This window comes from Maniola hyperantus, chromosome 5 (assembly GCF_902806685.2).
Source record: "Maniola hyperantus chromosome 5, iAphHyp1.2, whole genome shotgun sequence".
In the NCBI taxonomy this organism is placed as follows: Eukaryota; Metazoa; Arthropoda; class Insecta; order Lepidoptera; family Nymphalidae; genus Maniola; species Maniola hyperantus.
In genome coordinates, this window is record NC_048540.1 from 7954579 (window position 1) to 7971019 (window position 16441).

Here is a 16441-nt window from a genome sequence, read left to right on the forward strand (position 1 = left end):
AAAGTCGGTTTGGATAGTATTTTTGTATGAAAATCTTAATAAACTTTTCAGTTGCAGTTTTGCAGCGAATAATGATTACGTAGTGTGTAGCATGCCATAGTCCTTGCAAGGAAGTCCGAAGGCGGTCGACGTGAGAGATGTCACCTTTTTCAGGCAAGCCGGGTAAAGATGGGCGCTCCGAGGATGCAGCAGTGCGGGGCTCCCCCCACCCCCTCGCGCCGCCCGCTACTCCGCGCCCCTCGCTGACGTAACGCTGCCGTGTCCGCCCGCCCTAGTGTGTGCCGCGCCGCGCTCCGACCGACCGGGCATCACTCACGCGCCCACCAGTCTTAGTGCAAATCACTTGACGTTTCATTCTCTGGACATCAGATTCGGTATCGAACTCAATTAAAAGGTGCATAACAAGCCTGTGCACGCGCTCATGTGCTACCCTTACCTTAAGGCTCCAGTCCGCCCCCTTAGCCGGATGCATCGATGTCATTCCTCAATAACTTCTCGTTAACACCGTTGCAAAATCTAATTTTCAGCGCCGTTTAGATTCTTAGCATATCGATTAATATTCTTAAGATTTCGGGTATTAAATTATTAAAGTAGATCATATTTTATCTTATTTAATCAAATCCTATAAGTGTCATGCTTAAGATATATCTGTATAATAGGATATAAATCCGATTGGTTATAATATAAATCTGATACCAGCGTGTTAACCCATTTACCACTAGACTGTGTCTAATAGAACCGTCCACCAATAATGCAATTACTCTAATTCGAAATTCTGATTGAATTAGAATCTGTAGCATTGCACCGTAGTGGATAAAATATTATGTACCTATGTTGAAGTTTATGTAATAGGGAATAGGGAAGGCTATATTTAAACCCATCAAATAGTATAGTGCTAAACTTTATTTCAAAAACATCCATATTTTACATACATATAAATGCGTAATCATATCAAAACAGATATATCTTAACCAGTCGTGATTCGTAATGCAATGTTTATGTAGATCGTCGATGGGTTTCAAACACGATAATAGATTTGGACAATAATTGGCATTAATGAGCTTATGGTAAGTTACATGTGTCTAATCCAGACGTAGGTACTCGTAGTTATCGACAATGCTTATTAGACTAGATTCATTATAAAATATGCCAAGACGCAGAAACAAAGTCATGTTTATTAATTCATAAAAAAAATCATTCACAATCATGGTCGTAGTCTTTTTTATAGTGTACAAATGGCCTTCATCTTAGACTGAATGCGCTATCATTATAGTGATATAACGGACTAATACTATTCATATGCAGGAACTGTTTAATATTTTCAAGAGGAATATTAGATGAATGTACTAGCATGGAGATAATATATTTGTAGTGTTCGTTCATAACAATTATTTTCATATCACAAACAAGTACGAAATATCTTTATGAAAGTTATGTTATGTATATCACTTTAAAAGTAGGTAAGTTTTATCGATAAGTAGATATACAAATAGTTGTATGCTGGTTTCTAATCCTTCTTGTATTTCTTAAATTAGTTCCCTTTGCCATTTTGCTCGCATGGATGTAAAGTGCGCATAATAATAATTTTTTTCACTTATTAAGTACTTAATCTGAAATGATCTATCGGAATATACCTGTGTATTCTAAAACCAATGCCCACACTGTTACGATAATATTATGTTTATATGGTATAGTAAATCAGTACATTTATACTAACAAATATAATACCTAGGTAATGTTTCATTCTTGACTAACAGTAAAATGGTCACGTGCTGGCCATAGCTTTAAGATAATGATCCAAAATACGATTATGAAAATATTGAGCCTTAAAAATATATAACCCACTAGCTGATGCACGCGATTTTGTCCGCGTGGATTCGAGGTTTTAAAAATCTCGTGGAACTCTTTGATTTTCCGGGATAAAAAATAGTCTATGTCACGTGGTCTTTAACTATATCCATGCAAAAATCACGTCGATCCATTAGTCCGTTACGGCGTGATTAAAGGACAAACCAACAATCAAACACACTTTCGTATTATAATATTATGGGTTGTGGTGCAGGGAGTTATTATGTGAGCGATGAATGAGGCAAGCTTTGGAGAAACCTGTTATTACCTAACTATTAATGTAAAGGACCTTTGGCATCGATTTTGAAAGAATAAAATTGACCCTAAGTACCTACTTCCTTATTCAAAGATTTGAAAAATCTTACACCGAGCTTTTGACTTTATTACAAGTGATTTTGTTGCAATAACGATAAATTGAATGAAGTAGGTATGTACCTATAACTTGCTTATAAAGAAACCTAGCACCTGAATAGAAGTCAGACACCCATAAGTAAGATAGGATTATGTAGCCATGGTACCTGTAGTACGCGGCAGGTCGAGATGGCAATCGGGGTGGGAACGCCCCGCACACCGGCACAGCCTCTACGCTTACCCGGTGCTTATGGGCGAGCGCGGGCATTGGGCAGGTGTGCGGGCCGTGTCCCCGCCCCGATTGCCATCTCAACCTGTCGCGGACTATAGTTATGTTCACCTAAACGTATACTAAACCATTAAATCACGGAACGGCCTATTTTGTACTAAGAATCTATATTTATCCACGTAAAAAGAAAGTAGTACAAGAAACCACGTCACGGGTTAGCGCGGGGGCTGTGCGGGTGTGCGTAGCGTTCCTTCCACTATTGCCATTTCAACCTGTCTGGTACTGTCGGTAGGGTACTGCTACTTTATGTAAAGTTCTGCAATTTAGCCTATTAAACCCGATGATTATCTACTTGATGCTGACATGAACGATTTATACTTCAAACGCCACCGGTAAAGAAGTTTCCCTCCAAAATTTTTTTTTATATTCATTATAGGCGCACGCTTGACCATGATCACACCTGATGGGAAGTGATGATGTGTGAATATAAATACATTTGCTTTTTGCCGCAACCCTTTCGCGCTTTTTTGCAGATTCTATTGGAGTTTTTAAAACTATTTCTTGGTGGGGGCCTATGCTATAGAAAATACCTTCTCTAACTAAGTATATTACAATAGACTAGCTGATGCCCGTGACTACGTCCGCGTGGAATTAGGTTTTTAAAAATCCCATGGGGACACTTTGATTTTTCGGGATAAAAAGTAGCCTATGTCACTCTCCAGGTCTTTATCTATACCAACCCATGCAAAAAATCACGTCAATCCGTTGCACCGTTGCGACGTGATTGAAGGACAAATCAACAAACCAATAAACCAACAAACAAACACACTTTCGCATTTATAATAAAGGTACTGATATTATAATAAGGGTACCTACGGATGACTAGATATCGTCCACGTGGACTTAGGATTTTTAAAAAGGCCATGAGAATTCTTATTTTCCGAGACAAAAAGTGATTTATGTCTATCCCTGGGATGCAAACTAACTTTGTACCAAATTTCGTCCAAATCGGTCAACAGATGGGCTGTGGGCAGACAGACACACTTCAGCATTATTAGTGTGGATTATCTCCAAAAAACTGCAAGTAACATCACACAAGAAAAAATCGGCCAAGTGCGAGTCAGGCTCGCGCAATGAGGGTTCCGTACTACAGTCGTATTTTTTCGACATTTTGCACGATAATTCAAAAAATATGATGCATAAAAATCTGTTTTAGAATGTACAAGTGAAGACCTTTCATATGATACCCCACTTAATATAGTCACTCACTTCGAAAGTTGAAAATACTAATTATTAGTTCATGACCACAATTTTTTTTGTGTGATCTAACCCTAAATTCACGGTTTTCAGATTTTTCCCCAAATGTCAGCTATAAGATCTATCTACCTGCCAAATTTCATGATTCTAGGTCAACGGGAAGTACCCTGTAGGTTTCTTGACACACAGACAGACAGACAGACAGACAGACAACAAAGTGATCCATATAAGGGTTCCGTTTTTCCTTTTGAGGTACGGAACCCTAAAAAACAACAAAGTTCCTTTTATTCACTAATGCTATTTCTACAGCGTTCTAAACATTTATTTCGTGAGTTGATGACCTATTATTTTACTAAAAGAAATAGCTAGAATTATCTTTCAAAGATATTGGTCGAGATGATAAGGTATTTGGGATAAAACTTGCAGAAATCGATAGCAGCAGAAACCTGCACCGGTCGGTAACATATTTGAAAGGCTGCCCGTAAATATATCTTGTCTACGTGTAACTGATACATTATATAAAAGATTCAGTAATAAATAGCTGTCTTTTTGAATGATAGAATATATTTTTTATTTAAAAAAATTGGAACGATGAATAGGCTATTGATGATGTCTTAAAACAGGGCAATAAGGAACTAAGACATTAACGTTTTTTTTTTTTAATAGATATAGCGAGCAAACGAGCAGGCGGGTCACCTGATGTTAAGTGATTACCGCCGCCCATGAACATTTGCAGCACCAGAGGAGCCGCCGATGCGTTGCCGGCCTTTTAGGAATTTGTTGGTCCGCCCCTTGAATAACCCCGATAACGATTTATTAAACTTGTGTAAATGCAAGTCGAAAATTGATCGCACTTGGCCGGTTTTTAATTTTTATGAAGGCACAGGCTCGTCAGCTTGTACTACTTCGCTAAATAAGAACGTGCCTAATGATTTTTAAGCCTAAATTTAAAACAATCTTCGCATTCTAATGAAACCGGTTTAAGGCACATCGGTTGGATGGTTTCAAAATCTATAACGAACACAGAAAGCAACATTGTATACATTAAGAAGATTGGCTATGCAATACAATCAACTTTAGAGCAGCCTAATCGTTAAACAATTAAGATATTTTTGGTGATCACCATAAAAACTATTTCAGTTTCATTACCAACCGTTTCAGTTAGAGCCATAAATAAAAATATTTATGATATGAAAAGAAACCCGACTGTTAGAATCTGCAAAACTTAATTAGGTATACCTACTCGTAATTTAATGCTCAAGAGTAGGTATCTCCGCCTGGGACATGACCTTCTCCGTTGCACTCTTTGGAAAAAAATATAGTTTATCAAATAATGTTTATTTCAAGTTATTCCTTTTTTATTTTTTCGTAAACCTTAAATATTTTCGAAAAAACTCTAATACTTATTAAGAATTCATAATAAATTTTGAAAAACCTATTGAACCACACACAGTACATACCCCACACGAAGAGGCACGTAATTTTTTTTTAATTCGCATTTTCATATTTGGATTTTTATTCAAAATGTACTACACACGGCCGCATTATTTAACAATAATTAAGACAAATCTACCGATACGTAATTTATTAAAATCGATTAACGCATTTAGCCTACAGATTGCGCCAAAAATATAAGTTTTCAGTAGTTAGCGTCCGCAATATGGTATTTTTCGTAACATCACCGCAAAGACAAATCCGACGATTTGTTGAAATCTACCGTTTAGCGTCTACACAGTAATAAGCGACGTCAAACATTTTTTGATATAGTCCGTACAAAATGTATCAAGAGTACGATTTTAGTTCTTATTCTATTTAAAAGGGTATAAACCGTATTTTTGACATGCCAGTTGACACATAAGGCAAAAATGGCGAGTTAGAACTCTAAATTTGTGCAATATTATACACAAATGCATACATTACATCCAAAAACATTACCCTCCTTCTGGTGCAGACGAGTATAAATTAGGTCCCAACCTAGCTCAATTCAGTTGCTTCAACCTGTCTAAGACTTTCACAAAACAAAATTTAGGTTAACGTGTGGCCAGGATCCAAGAAATTATATGTTCTGCGCAATGTGCGCAATATTGCCTAGTTATGGTGTTGCCAAGTTTGACTTGTTGTTGAAAATGCACGTACTTTGCATTTGTTGTTGACAATAAATAGTTCATAATGCACTTCAATTTTTAACCGACTTCAAAAAAAGGAGGAGGTTATCAATTCGACTGTATGTTTTTTTTATATTTTTTTTTGTTTTTTTTTTGTATGATTGTTACGCGATTATTCCGTCAATTATGAACCGATTTTGATGATTCTTTTTTTGTTTTGTAGGAAATACTTCCGAGGTGGTCCCATTTTAATTTGGTAAAGATCTGATGAATATCTTCGGAGATGGAGAACGGAACTTCTCAATTAATAAGAGTAAATTGCTCGCGATCAGTGTAATAGCTTTGTAAACAGTAGGGTTTTAACCGACTTGAAAAAAGGAGGAGGTTCTCAATTCGAATGTATGTCTTCTTGTATGTTTGTTACGCGATTTCTTCGCCAAATATGCACCGATTTATAATGATTCTTTAAAACAGTAGGTTTTTAACCAGGCATATCATATTTTAGTACGATGGGGCCACAAAAAATTGTGAAATAAAACTTTTTCAAAAAAAATTAAAAACCGACTTCAATAACCACCAACACTAAAAAGTAAAAAATAAGTTAATTTATTACCCGTATATTATGTATACAAGAGTTATTGTAATTCTAAAGTAATATTTTTTGGAGTCGGTGCCAATTAGCCGCACGAACCGTCTTAGATAGACGGTTCGTGCGGCTAATTGGTGGTGGTTCGGCTCTTCATAGTGTTTTGCAACTCCACATTGGATTTCTAGCACTAATAGTCTCTGAGATTAACCGAGGACGGGCGGACAGACGGACGGAAATGGCGAAACTATAAGGGTTCCTTGTTTACTACGGAACCCTAAAAACGGGTACATACCACGATTAATTAGCTGTTTTTATTTGTCGATATTTAAACCCAAGTGCACGGGTCGTCACGACGGGACGTCCTGTCCCGTTCTATAGGATACCTAGAAATTCCATGAAATACCGGGTTTGTTTTGGCAAAGTATAAAATAGGTATGTCATCTATCGTTTACCATTTCATATATTTACATAACAGGTATATATACATATACATTATTTACAATACTTAAGCATTCAATACAATTCGTAAATTCTCCTAGGAAATGTATGAAATGTAACATTATACCGTAGAATTAGTGAAAAAATAAAAAATAAAACACAGAAAGCGTGCGCCTATAATGAATAAAAAACCGGCCAAGTGCGAGTCAGGCTCGCGCACCGAGGGTTCCGTAGTACAGTCATATTTTTTCGACATTTTGCACGATAAATCAAAAACTGTGCTTCATAAAAATAAATAAAAATCTGTTTTAGAATCCACAGGTGAAGCCTTTTCATATGATACCCCACTTGATATAGTTATCTTACTTTGATAATTGAAAATACTAATTATTAGTTCATGACCACAATAGGCTACTTGACTCATATCTAATTTCGTCCAATAAATGACTATTTATTATAGTATTTTGCTTAGGACAACGAAATATATCAATAACAATTATTAAAAACGCAGGATGGATATATAAATCCAATTTTAAAAAAATACAGTTTTTATTTTTATTTGAAACGCAGAAAACGCTGTCAGCCATGATGTGACGTCATTAAATATGTAAACAAATAAATGTCATCCCTATGTCACGCGGGGACTAACGTAGTATCCATATATATAAAATTTAAAGTCCTGACTAACTTATATATCAACGCACAGCCTAAACATCTAAACAGCTGGTCCTAGATACATGAAATTTGTTGGGTGTGTTCTTTGTAGGTAAAGAGAAGGTATCCACTAGGAAAGGATTTTTTGAAATTCCACCCCTGAGTGGGTTAAATGGGGGTTTGAAATTTATGAAGTTCACGCGGGCGAAGTCACGAGCATAAGCTAGTTTTTATATATTTCTAAAAACTCATAGTAAACGTGAACAACAAAGTGATCTTTGCAAAAAATAGGTTGAAGTCGTTAGTCATATAGGATCCCTTTAAGCAAGTCTTCGCGTGTTACGTATATTTATTTCACTGGGCACTCTAATCCACAACTTTCCTGTGGTCTTTATCGATGCGTTTTTTACATTCTCAGATGATACAATAACGATAATTACTATATTTTTCATGTAAACTAGTATAGATGTCATGTTTATTAAACTTTGGGAGGTTATGCTGTTGTTTACAAATGCATGACGTCAGAGCACAGATAATCTATCGGCCAAACATGGCCGACAGTGTTTTCACCTCTCTAAGAGAAATATATTTTTAAATTAAAATTTTACGGTTTTTAGGGCGCAAAAAAATATAGTGTTAATTTTTTTGATCTAATAGGACAAATATTAACCATTTAAGACCTACTTAAAAAAGTGTCAACTAGCCTATTCAATATTTTTGTGTGATGTGACCACAAATTCACGGTTTTCAGATTTTTCCCATAAAGCCAGCTATGAGACCTACCTACCTGCCAAATTTCATGATTCTAGGTCAACGGGAAGTACCCTGTAAGTTTCTTGACAGACAGACAGACAGACAGACAGACAGACCGACAGACAGACAGACCGACAGACAGACAACAAAGTGATCCTATAAGGGTTCCGTTTTTCCTTTTGAGGTACGGAACCCTAAAAAAGTTAAACTAAGAATTATAATGATAATCTTGGTGTTCACGATGTTGTATGAATGTTCGCCATACCCAAAGTCATCATGATTCTCAGTTTATCTGTTTAATTTTTCATGACGATGGTGATCATGGTTATGATGATTATGGTGATGACGATGATGATGATGGGGGTGATGAAGATGATGATAGTGATTAAATATCAAGTTTTTCAAATGGGCTACACCAGAAGACTAACTTCAGCTCTCCATAATATCGCCTTCGATGCGATCTCACTTAATGGTAAGTGAGGATGCAATCGATGGTAATAACAGGAGAATCGCAGATTTAAATTAAACTCAAACAATTGATAGGTTTCTACGCAGCATCGTATAGGAACCCTCAAACACTTGACAATACGACTTTGCCCAGCAGGGTCGTAACTAGTTATTTATTTATTTATTTATTTATCACTAAGTACTGGGTTCATGCATGAAAAAATTGCATAAAAGCGAACCGAGTAAGTAAAAAGTCATTTTAGATGGAGTGCCTACCTTAGTTAGGTCTTCATGATAGAAACAACCATACGAACTAGTAATAGTATTAGATCGGATGAAATATTGATAGTTTATTGTTGCCCAAATACAACACAATTAAATTACAGGTATTTTTCAATATGTGAATTTCAAACATAGTTTTAAAGTCTTAAACGCTATAACTATAATGTTGGAATGGTGGAGTGATTATATGCATGTTCACCTTAGTTTCATTATTGACTAGCTGATGCTCGGGACTTCGTCCTCGTGAATTTGGATTTTCCAAAATACCTACTATTTGATTTCCGGGATAAAAAGTAGCCTATGCCATTCTCCAGGTGTCCACTATATCCATGTAAAAATCATTAATCCGTTGTTTCGGCGTGATTGAAAGACAAATCAACAACCTAAAAAACCCACAAACAAACACACTTTCTCCTTTATAATGTGAGTAGTGGACAGTGGTAGTGATAAAATGGGTAGGAAGTGATTTAGTAACCAAATTTTCGATAAAACTTAATACTGCAGTAACATTAGATACTACATACCTACGTGTATATAGATTGATACTAGATTGTTTCTTTTATTAGTGGTACCAACATCTCTTAGATATGTCTGTATGAGATACATTGACTTAAAAGCGTAATTTCCTATTAGACATAATATGCTATGAGTTCAAGTGAAATTTTATAATAATTGTATATTTACGATATTTAATTTTAATATTTTGTGAAATAATATTATGCTATTTAAAACTTTAATTAAATATTTATTTTTTAACTGCAGGTTAGTACCTACTAGTAGCATTGACTTATAAGTATAATATTACTTCGCATGGCTATCTTACTTCGTATATATTTTAATACTTTATTATTACTTCGTATACTACAGGGCCATTGAACAAACAAAATGGCACCGACTCCACTGCTTCCGCACATCCGTGCTTTAGCACCAGTGCAACCTCTGTGACGTCTGGATTTCAAACGGGTCGTTCATTAGTATCTAAGAGGTGGCGCTGATTTATTCAGGTCCAAAATTGTGAAAAATTTTGTTCGCTTGGTCATTTATATCGATGACTACTAGTGGAAGTGAAAAACACGTTTAAACCAATATATTGTAATTTTTTAATCCTTGAAGCCTGTTAGATATCGGTACAGTTTAAGGAAAATAATGTCGGGATATTACAAAATTGACCTTATTGGTCATGTAAATAAATGTTATAAATATATACTTATACCATAATAATATTTGAGGTGAATAAAATCAAACACTCGCAAGTATTGTCATAGTCTAGAATAAACTATTAAATCACTCGGCGAGCCACTGTAAGCATCCAACAGTCATGGACCAAAATCGAATGTCTCGAGCAGAATGCGCGCGCATCCCCCACCTCACGCCGCACCGCTCCGAACGCCCATTGATGATCTCCTTAATCTCAATATATTTTATGAACATTATATTCGTATGCTGTGAGATGATAATATAATATTTTATTATTGATATACTTATTAATTAAAATGTATTTGCTTCAGGGATACGATATAGACGGAAGCTGTGTAGTATGTTTCATTAATAATTGTTCGATTGCGATTATTCAGCAGCATTGGGCGCTGGCCGTCGTGTTCGCTAGGTTTGGGCGTCGCTGCGTCTCGGCTTTCGGCGGGCGGACGGTGCGCGGTGGCGGCCGGCGACCGTGCGCGACAGCGCCGCCACGCACGCTCGCCTCGCGACCCAGTCCGCTCTGACGTTTTACCAAGTCGCCGGTGTCGCCGTGTCGAACGGCTCGCTAGTCTGTGCCGTCTGCAGGATAAATTGTGCGCATTTGAGTAATACATCGGTGTTCTAGATAGGTGCTAGAGCAGGTAGTTTCCGAGAGCTGGGAACGTCAGAGTAGGCGAGGCTGTGGCGGAGCGAGTGGCGCGGGTGCCCTCGCTGCGGAGCGAGGCTCCCGAGCAGCTGGCGGTGTTTACACGCCGCGCCTGCAGCCGCGGGCCGCGCCGCCCGTGCGCTTGCTCGCTGTAACATACACCCCTCATATACTATTCGGGCTGCGAATTTTTAACTTTACGAAGCTACTTCGGAGGTATTTGATCCTTATTAAACCCGTATCTCCACAGTGAGCATAGCCGTACCGCACATTGTCACAGTGTCACGAACCGTTCAGCATAAGCATCGAAACCGAATTGTCATAGTTCATTCGAGTGATATCACAAGTACGTAAATATGGGTGCAAAAGAAAGCGTGGAGGCAGCTAAATTTTCTGCGCAAAATTGGAACAATTTTGAGGTTCGTAGTATCTTTAAACTAATTTGCACTTGAAGTGTTTGTATCCCCTTCGTCCTCGTATATTTTTTGTAATGTGGGCATTTCAATATTAAATAAAGTGGCATAACTTGAATTAAAATATGAATTGTATGCACAGTAAAGCAATGCAACCCTATGCATGTACACACGTTTGATAAAAAATAATGATTAAATATTTAATAACCATGTGTCCTAAAATGGTGGTCGGCGCACATAATTGGATTTTGTATTGATTCACTTTATGTAAATTTATCGTTGTTTAAAAATATAAAAACTAAAGTAATTCACCTGAAGTTATTTGTATGTGTACGTTTGTTTCAAAATGTTCACCCCCTTACACCCCGTACCTTCCATTTTTCAAGAAAATACTGTACTTTGTTATCTATAACTTAATGTGTAGGTATCTACTTAAATGTATAAGTGAAAATGGCACAGCTACAAATAGTACCAGTACATGCATTTCATCTGAATTAAACACTTCTATCGACATAGCGTACCAAAACTCAATATAAATTGCTTATTTTCCAAATCATACCAGTCCATCAACATGATACTATTACAACAGCTATTATATTATAGATAGATAAAAACTATATCCATTCAGTTCTAAACCTCATAATATAGAGCGCCTTTTACATAATAAAGGTACAAATAGTGTGGCCAATTTTAAGCAGCGAAGCCAACTGGGTTGACCCACATATAGCTACATAGACAAATCTAATGTTATAGAAGACCTATCGCCGAGATCGAAATACGCCTTTTGAATTTTAATTGCTATTTGAAAGCGTTGACTTAGACGCGATACCTTTATTATTAGATATAAACTTACACTTTTGAAATAAATTCAAAATATTAGTCACCGAAAATTACCTATTTTATAGCTATTCTTAGAAACCTTATAGAACGTTAGTACAAGAATGCATACTCGTTTTGTAAATAGGTAGATTAGCGAAATCAATCACATGATGGTAGTCTTTCCTTTGAAATTGTTGGTAGGTACGAACGAGTAGTTAAACATTTCACTTAGTTGCCAACTTAAACAACAGCAACACTAAAGTACCTACTTACCTAATAAAGCCGCGTTTTCACGGTACGAGCGCGTTCGGACCGAGTGCGCTCGTACGAGCAATACCGTATAGGAGTGCACTCGGATTATAATTGACACGTTACGAGTTCAATAGCGTCCGAGTATCGTTATTTTTCATTATTTGTTGCTTGCAAAGATCCAGTACCTAATGCTTTTTTGATCTTTAGCTTTTCTTGACTGTACGTACTTCGTATGTTATTAATTTTTGAGTTAATGTCTTGCAAAATCTAAATTCAAATTTCTTATGATGCGCTGTATTGCTGCGTACCCAGCATCTTTATTTTTATAATTTTTTAATTTAATATTCCATAAAACTTCTTCTTCTTCATACAATTCTACACACTTCAACGTATCACGTTCACTCCACTTTTTTTTCATGTTAGACGCTTGTTTTTCATTTGACGCCATATTGTTTTTATTTATTTTATAAGAGTATGCTCGTAATAATAGAACACCGTCCGAGTCCACTTCGACGTCCGAGTGCACTCGGATTGCGTGTTTGCATGATACGAGTAGTCATCCGAGTGCGACTCGGTCCGAACGCGCTCGTACCGTGAAAACGCGGCTTAAAGCTCCTTAATATACCAGAATATAACCTACCCAAGGATTCAATATCCATATGGAGTAATGAATAATCTTGATTATCCATTATACTTTATTGATGTAAATAAGTTTATTTGGTCGTAAATATTTATCGATCGTAAATAACTACGTATAACTTAGGTAGGTATATAGGTACGTAGAGTATATTTTAGTGAAAAAAATATATGCACACAGATAGATTTTGAATTAAGTAGCTATTACATACAGTGGCGGATTAACTCTTTAGGCGCATGATGCGCTAGGCTCAGGTCTCCGGTTCTAAGAGACCTCAAAATTTTGAAAAATCGTATTATTCAGTCAAAGAGTTGGAGGCCCTCTAAAAATGACAGAGTACCTAGGCACTTAAAAAGTTTAGCGTACAAAGCAATCGATTTTATAAAATTAAAGAAATAATATGTAAGTACCTAATTCAAAAAGTTTTCAAAAAACCCCGACTGCGGTTTGGAAGCCATCTTTTTTAACCTGCACATTAAAGCGCATAAAATCGCAAAATAAATTTATGTACCAGTGACACTCGCGCCATCAAGACGAATCTAATAGTATGTATCATATTTTATCAAAATCGATTGAGCCATTGAATAGTTACGAATGGACATAGAAATGGATATACATACATACAGGTCAACCCCTCCTATTGAACTTCGCCGCAGTTGGGTAAAAATTTCACGCTCGTTACGCTCGCGATTATATTCCATAGCAAAATAATTGTTTTTTGTTCATTTTCGAACACCATTAGCATATTATTAAATTAAGTATCTGAATGATAATTTCCTGTTTGTTTTTACTATTAAAGCAAAGTTTGTATAAAATTAAAAAAACTTCACTCGCTTTATTCACGCTTTAAAAAACTGTTCATTTTTGAAACTATTTCAATCCCTATTAATATAATTTAGTAAGCTGTATCCTGCTTTTCTGCTTACTTTTACTGTGTATAAGCATCGTTTCTGTAATATTTAAGAAAAAATTGCACTCGCTTATGGTGGTTTTGTAAATAAATATTAATTAGAAAAATCCCCTCACTTCTATTTTTATAGGGCATAATATTAAAAATCTTCTTACTTATTTTATATCATTGATGATTACAAAAATAAAATAAAATATTTTGAAATTTCTTAGCAGGGAAAATTTAGAGGGCCTTCAGATCGGGTGGCGCCTCGAGTCTATAAAAACATAATCCGCCATTGATTATGTTTAGTTACACATTTTTTATTTAAGACTGGAGTAGTCTGATAAGTACATTTTGACTATAATAAAATTCCAAACATATAGAGATTATCTGATTAGTGTGAATGGAATATGAGTCACCGCGTTAGAAACCTTGCTTGACTTGATATTTCCGTTTGAAAAATATATTAAGTAGGTTGTATTTTACTTAGTGGGTACTTTAAAACATCTGATTAGTGTTTACGTGAATTTTTGTTTTGTCATGCATGTTCATTTCATATAACATAAAACACATAACTAACCATAAAATCAATTATTAATTATAACTAAAAGAAATATCTGCATCTCATTACGATATTACTTGTACTATTTTAATATTGCAACTGGTGAAGTTAATTCTAGACTAAAATGAAATTATTTAATAATGAATATCGTAGTGCGGTGACTTTTTTCAAATGCATGCTTCTTGTGTAATTTTAACTTTAGTGAAGCAACAGTATAAGTAAATATTATTATAAGTTCTCAAACAATAATTAATAAAACTATTTTTTTTAATTGTGATCAAAATTCCACTCACGTAAGTATATAAAAGTACTCGTGGAGTTAAAATTAATGAAATCTGCTAAAAGATAATTAAAACGAATAATAATAATCGTTATTTATAATATAAGCGCGGTATGTTGAAAATTAAAGTCAAGGCATGAAGGCGAGAATATTTTAATAGAGCCGAGTATGTAATTTTCAATGCGCATATGTATCATACAACCATTTACCACATTTATCATACAACCATTTGGGAGTAAAAACTGTGAAAAAAACTGGATAAGTTAATTTTATCTTTAGATCATGTTTATCAATTGCAGTTTTTGAGATGTTGTTGCAGTAATATGGACATTTTATTAGCTAACTAACCATCCACTAAACCATCTACTGTCTATGAGTTTCGTGAGATTACGCCTTATTGATTTAAAATAACTAAAAAAGTATAAAATGCATGCGGGATTCTATTCTTGAAATTAAGTCATCAAGTAATTTTTTGTGTTATGTAGTTAGTAAAAAACTGGGTTTTTAATATTCTATGGTATTATAAAAACCATTGTAAAAATGACAGCACGAATTGAAACAGTTGTTTCATAGTATTATAGCGTCCATCATATTATATATCACCGCACTAGTGTGGCAATGAGTATTACCGCACGGTTTTGTAGGATAATATTTTTATCGCCCGTGGGTGGTAAAAGTCTACGTTATAGTTTTAATTTCGGTGTAATAGAGCCACTTTATGAGCAAATGTATTGTAAATTACAAAATTTATTATACTTTGTCTTCTAAGAACGCTTATAGGTACCATTCATTATTTTGTATATGGAATCTGTATTTTCAGTAAATGGTTTATTATAATTTTACCACAATATGTATTATTATTCTGTATTAAAAATTGCAGAATTCTGTTCAGGATTATATCTTTTGGATCGGACCTTAGTGTCTACGCAAATGAAAAAAATTATTACGATTTTTAAAATGTTGTTTAATTTTTAAATCATATTTAAGTCAAGCATGGTTGCAGCATGGAGTGAAACACCACTATAGGCAGGGCACTCAGCGCTCGCAGAGCCTTAACCGTGGACATTCGCTCTCGCGCTCCGATGGCACCTGGTGACATCACGGGACCACGGGTATTTATAAAATTATATTATTATCTTTGCCTACACAATTTAAAAGCGAAATACCACCTATATTCCTGTAAACTTATAATTTGGCTTCTAGGGCGTAGGCATCAGTTAAGAAACGGTTTTAAGAAAATCTAACTCGGGGTTAGCTAGGTGTTGGAAGGTTATATTATGAAAATCCTGTTTTTGTTATAGAGACATGAAAATCGGTATTTAGGTTATTCATTCAAAAATTCGTTAAATCTGTGTAAACTATTTTAGTGCATTTACCTCTTCAGTGGGTTAAAATAGGGAATGAAAGTTTGTGTGGGAAAATTTTAAAAATTCTTTCTGGGGCGTAACTTATAGATATCAGTTAAGAAAAGATTTTGCTAAACCCCACCCTTTACTGGATAAAATGGGGGTGGAAAAGTTATTTTAAAGTCTTGTATAATATTATAAATTCTAAAGTGTGCCTGCCCGTCTGTCTGCTAAAGTTTCATGGCCCATCCGTTTAACCAATTTTCAAAAGTGAAGGATTTAATTTTTTCCCGACTGCGGCAAAGCCCGCAAATAGGGTTATGAGTTTAACCTCTATGTATGTATGTCCGTTCCTTATGTCCACTCGTAACTACTCAACGGCTCAACCGATTTAGATATATATTACGTCATTACACGATACATAAAATTCTTAAAAACTCAAAA

The 16441-nt window shown here is 35.5% G+C and overlaps 1 protein-coding gene across 21 annotated transcripts in view; it reads left to right on the forward strand.

Moving 5' to 3' along the window:
- Positions 1 to 264: 264 nt before the first annotated feature.
- sif (still life) overlaps positions 265 to 16441 on the forward strand; it is a 157293-nt gene continuing 141116 nt past the window's right edge. For 6 of the 21 annotated variants that reach the window (XM_069498880.1, XM_069498896.1, XM_069498895.1 and 3 more), the window contains exons 1-2: positions 10583 to 11215; positions 15655 to 15763. The gene's annotated coding sequence lies outside the window, so the exon portion shown is untranslated. Of the gene's footprint in view, positions 395 to 1004; positions 1068 to 10580; positions 11216 to 15654; positions 15764 to 16441 lie in introns of those variants that run through there. The other 15 variants (XM_069498899.1, XM_069498890.1, XM_034968898.2 and 12 more) reach the window with 10 other exon arrangements.